This window comes from Pelophylax lessonae, assembly GCF_965119305.1.
Source record: "Pelophylax lessonae genome assembly, chromosome: 9".
Taxonomy (NCBI): domain Eukaryota; kingdom Metazoa; phylum Chordata; class Amphibia; order Anura; family Ranidae; genus Pelophylax; species Pelophylax lessonae.
In genome coordinates this window covers 94,754,370-94,768,207 of record NC_138776.1, presented here as the reverse complement: position 1 = coordinate 94,768,207, position 13,838 = coordinate 94,754,370, and the positions used below count along the sequence as shown (strand labels likewise).

Genomic DNA, 13,838 nt, shown 5'->3' with positions numbered 1-13,838 from the left:
GCTGTACCTAAATAAAATTGATGTCCTTTTTTGCCCCACAAATAAGAGCTTTCTTTTGGTGGCATTTGATCACCTATGCAATTTTATTTTTTGCGCTATAAACAAAAAATAGCAACAATTCTAAATACTAAACTAGTACATGGATTGCAGGAAAAAAAAAAAAAAAAAAAAAAACTTACCAGGAAAGGTTAAAGGACCTTAACATGTATAGCTTGGAAGAAAGAAGAGACAGAGGGGATATGATAGAAACTTTTAAATACATAAAGGGAATCAACTCGGTAAAGGAGGAGAGCATATTTAAAAGAAGAAAAACTACTACAAGAGGACACCGTTTTAAATTAGAGGGGCAAAGGTTTAAAAGTAATATGAGGAAGTATTACTTTACTGAGAGAGTAGTGGATGCATGGAATAACCTTCCTGCAGAAGTGGTAGCTGCAAATACAGTGAAGGAGTTTAAGCATGCATGGGATAGGCATAAGGCTATCCTTCATATAAGATAGGGCCAGGGACTATTCATAGGATTCAGATATATTGGGTAGACTAGATGGGCCAAATGGTTCTTATCTGCCGACACATTCTATGTTTCTAATTCTGGAAAAAAAAAAAAATTTCACTTTCTGCTATATAACATTCCCTCCTCCCCCCAAAAGTTTTCATCATTTTAGGCCAATTTGTATTCTGCTACATATTTTTGGTAAACAAAATCCCAATAAGCGTATATTGATTGGTTTGAGCACGTCTACAAACTAGGGGAAAGATTTGTCATTTTTATTTAATACTAGTAATGGCGGCGATTAGCGATTTTTAGTGGGACTGCGACATCGCGGTGGACAGCTCGGACCCCTAACTGACATTTTTGACACTTTTGGACCAGTGACATTACTACAGTAATCAGTGCTTAAAATATGCACGGTTACTGTAATAATGACACTGGCAGGGCAGGGGTTAACCCAGGGGCGATCAAAGCGTTAAACGTCAGCCTAGGGGGTGTTTTCTAACTGTGAGGGGGATGGGTTTATTGGATCAACACAGGGACCTTCATTCTTAAATAGGAGGAACACAGGAGCCCTGTGATGATAACTGACAGAACAACGGTCTGCGTGTTTACAACGGCAGACTGCCGTTCTGTCTTCCCGGGGAGTGATTGCGGCTGCCCGGCAGCAATCGCGGCTGCCGGCCCTGCAGATCAGCTTCCTCTCTTGCGAATTGCCGCACTCACCCCCTATGTTTGCTCCCGAGGAGCGACATATGGGTATGGCGAGTCACGCAGCCGAGCCAGCCTGCCGCAGTATATCTGTGGCGGGGGGTTGGCTAGTGGTTAAGCTAAAACCAGCAGCCCCCCCCCCCCCCTATTATTTACCTGAGGTCCCTCTAGGTCCAGCAATGTCTCGGCCGTCTGGGACTCCCCTCCTCATTGGAGCGCGGCACCATTGGCTCTTGCTGCTATCAAAGTCAGCCAGCCAGCCAATGGGAAGAGAAAGCACAAGGGCACTTTAAAAAAAAAAGTGTTTTGCCTTTCATTTCCATTTTAAACCAAATTGCTTATTTTACAATGTGATCGTACAATCACTTTTCTTTTTTATAAATTGGATCTTTACAGAGGTTATCTATAATTGTGTTTAAAATGTCAGTGCTGCTATCTACACCATTATGTCAGGGATCTTGGTTGGCTGGATATACACATGACAATTTTCAACCAACTTCAACCACTTTTTATCCTCCAGTAATAACACATAGTGCAAGAAATTGCAGAAACTAAGCGAACACCCACAAGTTCATTCAACCACCAGAATTTGATGGAGAAAATAAATAAAAAAAAAAAAAAAAAAAAAAAAAAAATTTTAATAAATAAAAAGTATGACACGGAAATTTGAATCCCACCTTCTTGCAGCAGATCAAAGCCACCATTTCATGTCTTCAATTGAATTGCAAGGAGAAGAAGGAATGGATGCAAGTGCCGGTTCACACTTCCGCGTGTGCGGCGATCGCATGTAATATCGGAGCGCACTGCTCCTTCATTACATGCGACCGGATGTGCAGTGCGAATTCAGCCATACACTTTGTATGGCTAAATTCGCACTGCACCCGCACAAAAGTCGCACATGAGGCATTTTTTCAGCCGCATCAGGATCGGATCGCACAGTGGTTCACACTTGTGCCATCCGATCCTGTGCGAACTGTCAGATCGCACTGCGATATGCGATCAAACTGGGGGTGTCGTTAACATTTCATTGACACCCCCAGCGTATCGCATATGGCAGTGGGAACTGCCAGATGTGCGTTTGCGATGCGGGAACAGGCTGCAAAGTCGCAGCCTTCCAGCATCGCACAAGTGTGACCCGGCACTTAGGCTCCGTTCACATGTAGGCGTTTTTGGGGAGTTTTTCTGCTCTAGGATCAGCTCTCAAAAACGCCCAACAAGACAAATCCTATTCATTTCAATGGCCCCTGTTCACATCTGAGCGTTTTGATGCTGTATACAAAACGCCCAACGCTCAAAAAAGTACATGAGCTTCTTTTTGGGCAGATTACAGGCGTTTTCCATTGATCTCTATTCAATCTAAAAACGCCTGCACAAAAATCGTGGTAAAAAACGCGTGAAAACGCTACGCTCAGGTGTGCATGTAGCCTTAGGCTCCGTTCACATCTAGGCGTTTTGGGGTGTTTTTCTGCTCTAGGATCAGCTCTCAAAACGCCCAACAAGACAAATCCTATTCATTTCAATGGCCCCTGTTCACATCTGAGCGTTTTGACGCTGTTTACAAAACGCCCAACGCTCAAAAAAGTACATGAGCTTCTTTTTGGGCAGATTACAGGCGTTTTCCATTGGTATCTATTCAATCAAAAAACGCCTGCACAAAAAACGCCTGAAAATCGCGGTAAAAATCGCGCCAAAACGCTACGCTCAGGTGTGAATGTAGCCTTAGGTCCGGTTCACATTTATGCGAGTGCGGGAAGGCTGCAAATCCGCAGCCTGTTCCCGCATCGCACACGCACCCCCGGCAGTTCACACTGCCATATGCGATACGCTGGGGGTGTCAATGTAATCTTAACGACACCCCCAGTTTGATCGCATATCGCAGTGCGATCGTGCAGTTCGCACAGGATCGGATCGCACAAGTGTGAACCGCTGTGCGATCCGATCCTGATGCGGCTAGAAAAAAGGGTCCCTGTGCGTGTTTGGAGCGGCTGCGGTGCGAATTTAGCCATACAAACTGTATGGCTAAACTCGCACCGCACAGCCGACCGCATGTAATGTCGGAGCAGTGCGCTCCGACATTACATGCGAACCCCGAACACGCACAAGTGTGAATCGGGGCTGAAGTTCAGGTGTTTTGTTTAATGGTTCACCGACAACAACAGGGAGAATCCCTTTCCTGTAATATTTTGGATATAAAAACGGATTTCTAGGACGCAGATGATCCTGTAGTAGGGGGGAGGGGGAAGGAAAATATAGAATTTCGATTCACTCTGCAGGTTAAGTAGGAAAATTAAATGTAATCAATGTGTGTTGTAGAAAACTCCAGTCAAACAAAATTTCTGTGGAATATATATATATATATATATATATATATATATATATATATATATATATATATATATATATATATATATATATATATTTTCCCATTTTTACCCACTGCAAAACACCCTAAACAACCCATACCTCCCCCATTTATAGCCTGTACCCTTCCAGTGCTGCACACATTTCAACAGTCCCACTTTATAGGAAGAAAAACTCAAGGGAGAAAACACATATGATTTTTTTTCCCCCTCTCAGCAAATTTATTTAATAAAACCTTTGGGGGCTTGCGTACATAGGTGCAAAATCCACCACCTTAACTGAAAATTGAACAATCTGGTATTGTACAAAAAATATTTTTGTGCTTGTCCTATCGGATAACGTTGGATGAACTGTCACAATTGGCTCTCAAAAGCTGTGTATTAACGATCAGATTATCGTACGATCGATTCGAAAGCGGTATTTTTCAATTGATTTTCTGATTGTGTGTACAGGCCACTAAACAGCTTCAGCTTCTTACCACCAATCATCCCTTAACACTGCGTCTTCCAGTTTCTACACCTTTAAGCATGAGCAAAAGATTGCTGTATATCAAGCATCACAGTATCACCTTTCAGCAGCAGCTGAGCACACCAAGATCTGATGGCTGAGCTTTCATACTGCAATCCTCCGCTCTGCGCTATGATTTTATATAAGACAAAACTGAGTCTAAAGGAGAAAAAAAAAAAAAAAAAAAAAAGAAGTCTTGGAAAGGAAAAAGGGAAAGTTTGATGCATGAATCATCCATCTGATCCAGGGGAAACAAAAGTGGATAGAAGTTGTTTTATGAAGCCAATTGCAGGAATTGTTAAAAAAAAAACAATCTGTATGCAATGATAAGTACATGAAACAACTTACTGTCAGTGTGCAGAGTCCTCCTAGATGAGTGCACAGTGTCCCATTACCTAGAGAAAGCACAGCAATGCAGCCAGGGTGGGGAGACTCCGCAAGACTGTGTGCCTGGCAGGGATCCTGTAGGGGGCGGGCTTATAGGAAATGACATGGGAGCCTTGCTGCTAATAGGAAGGGGGTTCCCAGCTGACTTCTATTAGCTGCTTACTAGAAACCATGTAATCCTGATACTAATGTGATTAACTTCTGTGTGACATACAGCAGTATCTTCTATGGGAAGCTATGCCATTCAGATCTGCTACAATCTGAGCCCTCTGAAGAAATGTATCCTCCCAGGTGCAGTGGAACTAAAAATCCAAGCATGCCCATTGTTACTGAATCCCATAGACAGCTCTTGTTCTATCACCTTTCCTTGAAAACAATCTTCAATGTGCCAACTATGACTGTCCCATTCTCTTCTATCTGATGATGATGATTATCTCTGGCCACTGTGAAGCAATGTGTATTGATGGGCGGTCAGCTACAGTACAAGGAAGCATTGTACATTGTCTCTCTTCAATTTATACAGCCTTTATGTTTTTAGACAGAGTTTTTATGGTTTCAATTTAAACTTATTTTTTAGTTTTATGTATAATACTAAACCTGTAGTTCCCCAGCAGCAGTGGCGTAGCGTGGGTTTGGGTTGTCAGCGCCTGGTGTTAGGCAAGTAATTTGCGCCCCCTAATCTGTGGACTTTTAGCACTCAATGAGTCCCTTCCACTAGCTGCTTCCACAGGTGTAAGGTATTCGGGCAGGCGGCGGTGTCGGAGAAGTGTGTTGGTAGAACAGAGGATTTGTCGGTGTTCCTGTGTGAGTGTCGGACATGGAGTCCGGGAGGAGCAGATCACGGACGGGCTGTCACCGTAACTATTGAACTCCTACTGGAGAATCTGTGACCCCATTGGGGAAGGTGTATTGAGCAATTTAGCAAGGAGGTGAGAGGCTGCTTATGTTTGTGGTGGAGGGATTCCCACAGTGACACCTGCATGCCCCAGTTGGAAGCACTTATTCACAGCGGTCATGGATATGTGGATTTTTGAGATGGACTTTTTAATGATTTATTTATGATTTTATGGATTTTCTAGTTTAAATTTATTTTATTGTTTGCGCTGCACTACTTGAATGATAATATGTATAAGGTATTGTGTTTTGGCCTTGAAATGTTCAGCTGACAAACCTATTAGCTATTTATTTAGATTTACGCTGAATATATCTTATCTTTTGACCCTCAACATAAGAGCTGGGGGGAAGAGAAACTGTAGTACATTGAGCATCCCAGCGAATGGCTGTGCAGGGGGGGATGTAAGAAAAAGTGAATAAAGGCTCGTACACACCTGACGAAAATCGGACAAAATATCCTTCGATTTTTCTCTCTCATGCTCAGTGGTCATAACCATTTTTAGTTGACAGTGCATAATGTTCACAAAATTTCTCGTCCGATTTTTTTTTTTTTCGGGACGTTTGTACCTAGACTTCCGGGTCATCAGCAACTTCAGATCATGCGCGGTGTTTCATATCCAATTTTTTTGCGAACGTACTGCATACACATTAAACGAAAATTGGTTGTGCTGGGGACGGAGATAAAAATTTTGGTGTTTGTCCCTCCGTTTTTTTTTTCGTTGAAAATGTCGGCATCGGCTGCTGAAAGCTGTGTACACACTAGCCGAAAATCGTACGATTTTACCTTGGATGGGAATTTTCGGCAGATTTTCTACTAGTGTGTACCCCATTTAAGTCTGATCATTGGAGGAGAGCAGGCATAGTTCCCACTCAGCATAGCTAGAAGACTGACTCGCGTTGTGGTCAATTTTTAAATGGAAAGCAGAGGGACTAGCAGGTACACCAGGGATTTTACACAAAGGAAGCAATACAAAGAGAACAGGCTACTTTCTCACACAAGTACTTGGTACAGCAGCCACATATCAGGAATATGAAGCTTTGAGGTAATAAACACTTTTTAATACAAGAAAGGACTTTGCTCGCTTTGGAAACCGCAGCTTGGCATTGCATGCTATTATTAGGCTTATGATCTACCAGAATACACAGATCCTTCTCCGCTATGGATTCCCCCAGTTCTACTCCCTCTAGTATGTATGATGCATGCATATTCTTAGCCCCCAAGTGCATAACTTTACATTTATCAACATTAAACATCATTTGCCACATAGTCGCCCAATTGAACAGTGCATTGAGGTTGGCTTGTAAATTGGAGGCAACCTGTAAGGATCTTTTTCCATTGCATAGCTTGGTGTCATCTGCAGACTAAAATTTCAGACCCAATATAATTTTTAATCAGGATTTAGAGATCACTGAACTCCTTACATACCAAATGCTCGGAGGGGACACAGGCAGGATCATCACTTAACCATTAAGTAATGTCCCTGCTAAGCATTTAGCATGTAAGGGGATGAGTCATGTTCCTACATTTGTCCCCACCAAGCATTTGGCATGCAAGGGGTTAAATGATAAATCCTGCTATGTAATGCATGTCCCTCAGGTCAGGGCATTCAGCATGTAAGGGGTTAAATGATTAATCTTGCTATGTAATGCATGTCCCTCAAGTCATTTAGCATGTAAGGGGTTAAATGATACACCTTACCTGCGGAATGCCCTAAGGGATACATTACATAGGCAGGATTAACTATTAAACCATTAAATAAATAATCCTGCTATGTAATGCTCCATGCATGTCCCTCAGGGCATTTGGCATGTAAGAAGTTAGCCGGCGCATGCGCAGATGCCAGTCTCAGGCATGTTTGCTTGCTGCAAGCCTGTAACACGTGGCGCCTCATACTCTAACTGTTCTTCTGTTCTGGCTGGCTGCTCCAGGGCTGTCCCCTCTCCCCAGACCGTGTCCACTGTCCCCCGGCCAGAAACGCGACTCTCAGGTCTCCCTGGTTTTTGTTATCTTCCGTCTGCTCTGCCACTGCCAGACTGGGCCCAGAGCGGAGGAGGAGAAGATTGCGTTGCGGCGGCTCAGACAGCGAGCCGGAGGCGGGACTCCAAGAGCAACAGTTTGCGCATGTGCCACCCATGATTACAGACAGGCCAGCCCTGTTTCCGCACATAACCCCGTTTGCCCAATCACTGGGCGCCTGCTGCCCATCGCTGAGCGTGAGCATGGTGGCCGGAGCAGAGCGAGCGAGTGGCACAGTCTGTACAAAATTAAGGATTAGGACGAAGGAACACTGGCGCAGGATGTGCCCCACCAAATACTGCGCCCCCCTAAATATTGCACCTGGGGCCACGGCCCCCTCAGCCAATCCCACACTATGCCACTGCCCAGCAGTAAGGGACAGTTCACACAATAGAAACGCAGTCAGGATGCATTCCAGATGCTTTTCTGCACGCGCATTTTGATGCGTTTGACGCATTTATGGTGTGTTTTTGATGCAATCCAGTGCATTCCCCCCCCCCCTCTTTTTTCTTAACTTTAAAAAGGGCATATGTGTTCCAGTGGTGCATTACGGTTCTTTCCAGTGTGTTTTTCATGCATTTTTACAGTGTTCCAGTACAGTCCAGTCCAGTGCAGGAAAAATGCAACATGTTCTTTTTTCTTTAACTGGAACACATTGGAACTGCAAGCACTGTTGTGAACTATGCCATTAAAAACTTAAACCTTCTATCCATACATTTTTGATGCAGAAAGAAACGCACTGGACTGCATGTAGTGTGAACTGGCCCTAAGACCTCATTCACACCGGACATTGTTAAGGGTGCTCCTTGGGGCAGCTGACGTTATTTTTTTCAGCTTCTAAACACCCCTTCATGTTAAACTATGGGGTTGATATACTAAAACTGGAGAATAGCTACCATGCACAGCTACACCAGGTTTTGCACTCTCCAGTTTTAGTAAATCAACCCCAGGGGCATTTAGAGGCAGATTGGCACCCCTGCATTTCTGTCAGATAATGCACCACTACTTCGCCCAGAAAATAGTTGCAATTACAAATGTTTAGGAATTCTAATGTTTATTTCTTTTGTTGTTTATTGATATGACACAAAAAAGTGGAGAAACAAAAAGCCTAATCTGACACGTTATTATTGGCATCCTTAATTTAATATTTGCCAGCACACCCCTTGGAAAAAATAACTGAAATCAATGGCTTCCTGTAACTATCAATAAGTTTCTTACACTTTTTTGGAATTTTGGACCACTCTTCTTTCGCCAACTGCTCCAGGTCTCTCAGATTGGAAGGATTCCTTCTCACAACTGCTGTTTTGAGATCTCTCCACAGGTGCTCTATGGGATTTAGATCTGGACCCATTGCTCTTTGTTTAAAACCATTTCTGGGTGTTTTTTTGATGTGTGCATTGGGTCATTGTCCTGCTGTAAGACCCATGACCTCTGACGGAGACCCAACATTCTGATACTGGGTCCTACATTGCTCTCCAGAATTCTCTGATAGTCTTCAGATTTCATAATGCCATGCACAATGTCAAGACATCCAGTGCCTGAAGCAGCAAAGCAACCCCAAAACATCAGTGAACCTCCACCATGTTTGACTGTAGGGACTGTATGCTTTACTTTAAAGGCCTCATTTATTTTTCTGAAAACAGTAGAATGATGGGCTTTACCTAAAAGCTTTAATTTTGTTTCGTCTGTCCACAGCACATTCTCCCAAAAGGATTTTGGCTTCCTCAGGTAAGTTTTGGCAAACTCCAATCTGGCTTTTTTCTGTTTCTGTATTGGCAGTGGGGTGCACCTCGGTCTCCTACCATAGCATCCCTTTTCATTAATGTACAGATGTACAGTGCGAGCTGACACCGTTGTACCCTGTGCCTGAAGGTCAGCTTGAATTTGACTGGAAGTTGATCGAGGTTCTCTATCCACCATTCGAACAATCTTTTGTTGCAATCTTCGATCGTTTTTTCTCTTTGGTCCACGTTCTGGGAGATTAGCTACATTGCCATTCTTGACAATGTTACAAAAAAGGGAAGACGGGTATCTTGGGACTTTAACGGTGCATATTTACTTAAAATGTTAATATAATCGGAAGACACATAATATATAAAAAATATATCAAACATTTTTATTGAAATACTGCATTAAAAACGGTTTAATTTACACATATTGAAGCAAAAAAAAGGAAAAAATATATACCAAACAACAAACATGAAAAGGAAAACACTGATGCCTCATGTGCACTTCTACTTGTAAACGGATGTTTAGGAGCAGTTGGGCGTTTTTTTTCAGAAGCCCCTGAACCCTCCTCTATTTTATCTTATCTGTCCATGTACAGTGAGTCGTTTACAGTCATTTAGAGGCAGTAGAGTTCAGTGTCGTTTTTTGGAAAGCAATTATTTGCGTACACAGGACTTTTGAAAATGTCCTGTATACATGTAGCCTGAGAGTCCATTCACACTGCCACGACTTGTGAGGCGACTTGTGTGCCCTCAGGTCGCCCCAAGTCGCTTGACATAACAAAAGCAATGTTAATCAATGAGTGCCGTCTTAATTGGCACTACTGAAGTCGCTCCGTCCTGTACTACTTTGAGGCGACTGGTATCCGACTTGTCCCATAGACTTCAATGGGAGTCGCCTCCTTATCTTATTTGAAGTGACTTGTGATCCGACTTTCCATTAAAATAGTCCTGAACCAGAAAAAAAGATAATTTTTCTTCGAATTTTTAGTAGCACAGGTATAGGGCTCCTCTCCACCTGGGCGTTTTTGTTGCAGGCATTTATCGGGCATTTTTGGAGGCAGGTATGACTTTTTTGGATTTAGTGTCTGGGGGGTCAAAAAGTGTACCTGTGAAGTTTCAGCTCTGTAGCATGTCCAGAACCAGAAAAAAAGATAATTTTTCTTAGAATTTTTAGTAGCACAGGCATAGGGCTGGAACGCCCAGGGGGAGAGGAGCCCTATGCCTGTGCTACTAAAAATTCTAAGAAAAATCATCTTTTTTTCTGGTTCTGGACATGCTACAGAGCTGAAACTTCACAGGTACACTTTTTAGACCCCCAGACACTAAATCCAAGGAAATCTCATTTTTTTTTTTTTTCAATAATTGGCTCTCTATCAAAAACGACAATTTTTAAGAACTTTTTTTTTGTGTGATTGAGCATGACCCTGAACAATCATATTCTGATTGGCCAAATACAAAGTCGTACAAAGTCGTCTATCATACAAGTCGCACTGAATACGCGCAAAGTCGCACTGAAGTCGCGCTGAAAGTCGCGCTAACAAGTCGCCCCTTTTGAGGCGACTTAGAGGTCGCGGCAGTGTGAACCGGCTCTGAATGTGAAAAATTAATATGGGGTCCACAAGGTGGCACAAACATGCATAAGCATTTACAAAATTAGCATTAAACATATAAAGCCTTAAAGGTACAGTACAATTTTTTGAGAACATGTATAGCCTTACAATGATTATCAAAATAGTAATTCAATTCAATACCTCGTTAAAGGGATAGCTGAAGAGACAAAGAAACAAATAAAGAACCACATTGCAAAGAAGGGAAAAGAAACAGAAAGTTACATTAAATACTTAGGCAACAGAATTACAATTCATGCTCCCTGAACAGGAACAGAGCATTTCACAGGGGATATCAGAGTGGCCGTGCCTGCATGGTTCTTGGAAGTGTTCGGCTCCGAGATTTGGGCTCATACATCTCTACTTTTCAATATCTGTTCCAACCTACAGGTATGGATCAGTTTTTTTCCATTTTTAGGGCTCTATAGGGCTCTATTTAATTGTTCTGATATCTGTATGTTCTATCCAATAGAGGGATCCATGTTTACGCTAATTTTCTGAGGAAGCCTATTCTGGCAAAACCGGTCAAAATTTATTTAGCGTAAAGGACCAATCCAAAATTCATGTTTGTTGTTTGGTATATATTTTTTCCTTTTTTTTTTGCTTCAATATTTGTAAATTTAACCGTTTTTAATGCAGTATTTCAATAAAAATGTTTGATATATTTTTTATATATTATGTGTCTTCTGATTAAATTAACATTTTAAGTAAATACAGTGGTGATCGAAAGTTTGGGCACCCCAGTTAAAAAATTTGTATTAATGTGCATAAAGAAGCCAAGGAAAGATGGAAAAATCTCCAAAAGGCATCAAATTACAGATTAGACATTCTTATAATATGTCAACAAAAGTTAGATTTTATTTCCATCATTTGCACTTTCAAAATAACAGAAAACAAAAAAATGGCGTCTTCAAAAGTTTGGGCACCTTGCAGAGTTAATATCTTGTACTGCCCCCTTTGGCAAGTATCACAGCTTGTAAACGCTTTTTGTAGCCAGCCAAGAGTCTTTCAATTCTTGTTTGAGGTATCTTTGCCCATTCTTCCTTACAAAAGTCTTCCAGTTCTTTGAGGTTTCTGGGCTGTCTGTCACGCACTGCTCTTTTAAGGTCTGTCCATAGATTTTCAATTATGTTGAGGTCAGGAGATTGTGAGGGCCATGGCAAAACCTTCAGTTTATGCCTCTTGATGTAATCTCCTGTGGATTTCGAGGTGTGTTTAGGATCATTATCCATTTGTAGAAGCCATCCTCTCTTTTACTTCAGCTTTTTCATAGATAGCATCAAGTTAACCATCCAAAATTTGCTGAAATTTTATTGAATCCATTTTTCCTTCTACTCGTGAGATGTTCCCTGTGCCACTGGCTGCAATACAACCCCAAAGCATGATTGATCCACCCCCCCCCCCCATGCTTAACAGTTGGACAGAGGTTCTTTTCATTAAATTCTGTGCCCCTTCTTCTCCAAACGTACCTTTGCTCATTCCGGGCCAAAAAGTTTAATTTTAACCTCATCGGTCCACAGAACTTGTTTCCAAAATGCATCAGGCTTGTCTATATGTTCATTTGCAAAGTTCAAACGCTGATTTTTGTGGTGAGGACATAGAAGAGGTTTTCTTCTGAGGACTCTTCCATGAAGACCATATTTGTACAAGTATCTCTTTATAGTGGAATAGTGTACCACAACTCCAGTGTCTCCCAGATCTTTCTGGAGGGATCGTGCAGTCAAACGTGGGTTTTGAATTGGTTTTCTCACAATCCTGCGAGCTGTTCTGTCTGATATTTTTCTTGGTCTTCCAGATCTTGCTTTAACTTCCACTGTTCCTGATGACTTCCATTTCTTAATTACATTCCGAACAGAGGATATTGACATCTGAAAACGCTTTGCTATCTTCTTATAGCCTTCTCCAGTTTTGTGAGCGTCAACTATTTTCAGTTTCAGTTTTCTAGACAACCGCTTAGAAGATCCCATGGTGCTGATTGTTGGGGCAAGGTCAGATGAGTTTGGGCATTTAAAACCTTTAAGATTGACATCACCTGGTCTTCCCAGACGATGATTGAGAACAATCCATGACACTGGCAGGTCTCAGCCTTGCAAAGGGGGCAGTGCATGCTATAAATTCTGCAGGGTGCCCAAACTTTTGCAGACGCCATTTTTTCGTTTTCTGTAATTTTCAAAGTGTCAATGATGGAAATAAAATCTAACTTTTGTTGAAATATTATAAGAATGTCTAATCTGTAATCTGATGCCTTTTGGAGATTTTTCCATCTTTCCTTGGCTTCTTTATGCACATTAATACAAATTTTTACCTGGGGTGCCCAAACTTTCGATCACCACTGTATGCATCGTTAAAGTCCCAAGATACCCGTCTTCCCTTTTTGGTACCATTTATGGGGATGTTGGTGCATTATTAGGCGTATCTAATTGGCACCATCTATCTGATTTTCTTTTCTTGACATTCTTGCGCACAGTGGACACAGGAATATTAAGATCTCTGGAGATGGACTTGTAACCTTGAGATTGTCCATGCTTTTCCACAATTTTTGTTCTCAAATCCTCAGACAAGTCTTTGCTACTCTTTCTCTTTCTTTTCTCCATGCTCCATGTGGCACACAGAGAAACACAACAGAAAGGTTGAATCCATTTTTTACTATTTTAACTCGTTGACTCTGATTTCTATATTGCCAGCACCTGCTAATTGTAAACAGGTGAGTTTAATTACAAATTTACAGGAGCATCACAAACAATTATTTCTTACAATTTTGAGAAGGTGCCAATCATTTTGTTGAGTCCATTCTTGAGGTTTTGCATGGAATGTGTCACATTTGGCTTTTTGTTTCTCCACTTTTTTTGTGTCATACCAAAACAAAAGAAATAAACATGAGTGCCTAAACATTTTTAATTGAAACAAGTTTCTGGGCACTTTCACCCCCTTCCTGCCCAGGCCAATTTTCAGCTTTCAGCGCTGTCACACTTTGACAATTGTGCAGTCGTGCAACACTGTACCCAAATTACATTTTTGTATTTTTTTCACACAAATAGAACTTTCTTTTGGTGGTATTTAACCACTTGCCGACCAACTGTTGTACTGCGGCAGGTTGGCTCTGTCCCATGAAACAACGTACCTGTACATCG

At 41.8% G+C, this 13,838-nt stretch overlaps 1 protein-coding gene across 1 annotated transcript in view; it reads right to left on the bottom strand.

Moving 5' to 3' along the window:
* Positions 1-4,528, bottom strand: part of CALHM2 (calcium homeostasis modulator family member 2) — a 66,509-nt gene extending 61,981 nt beyond the window's left edge. The window contains exon 1 of the mRNA XM_082268404.1: positions 4,421-4,528. The gene's annotated coding sequence lies outside the window, so the exon portion shown is untranslated. The remainder of the gene's footprint in view (positions 1-4,420) is intronic.
* Between the last annotated feature and the right edge of the window lie 9,310 nt (positions 4,529-13,838).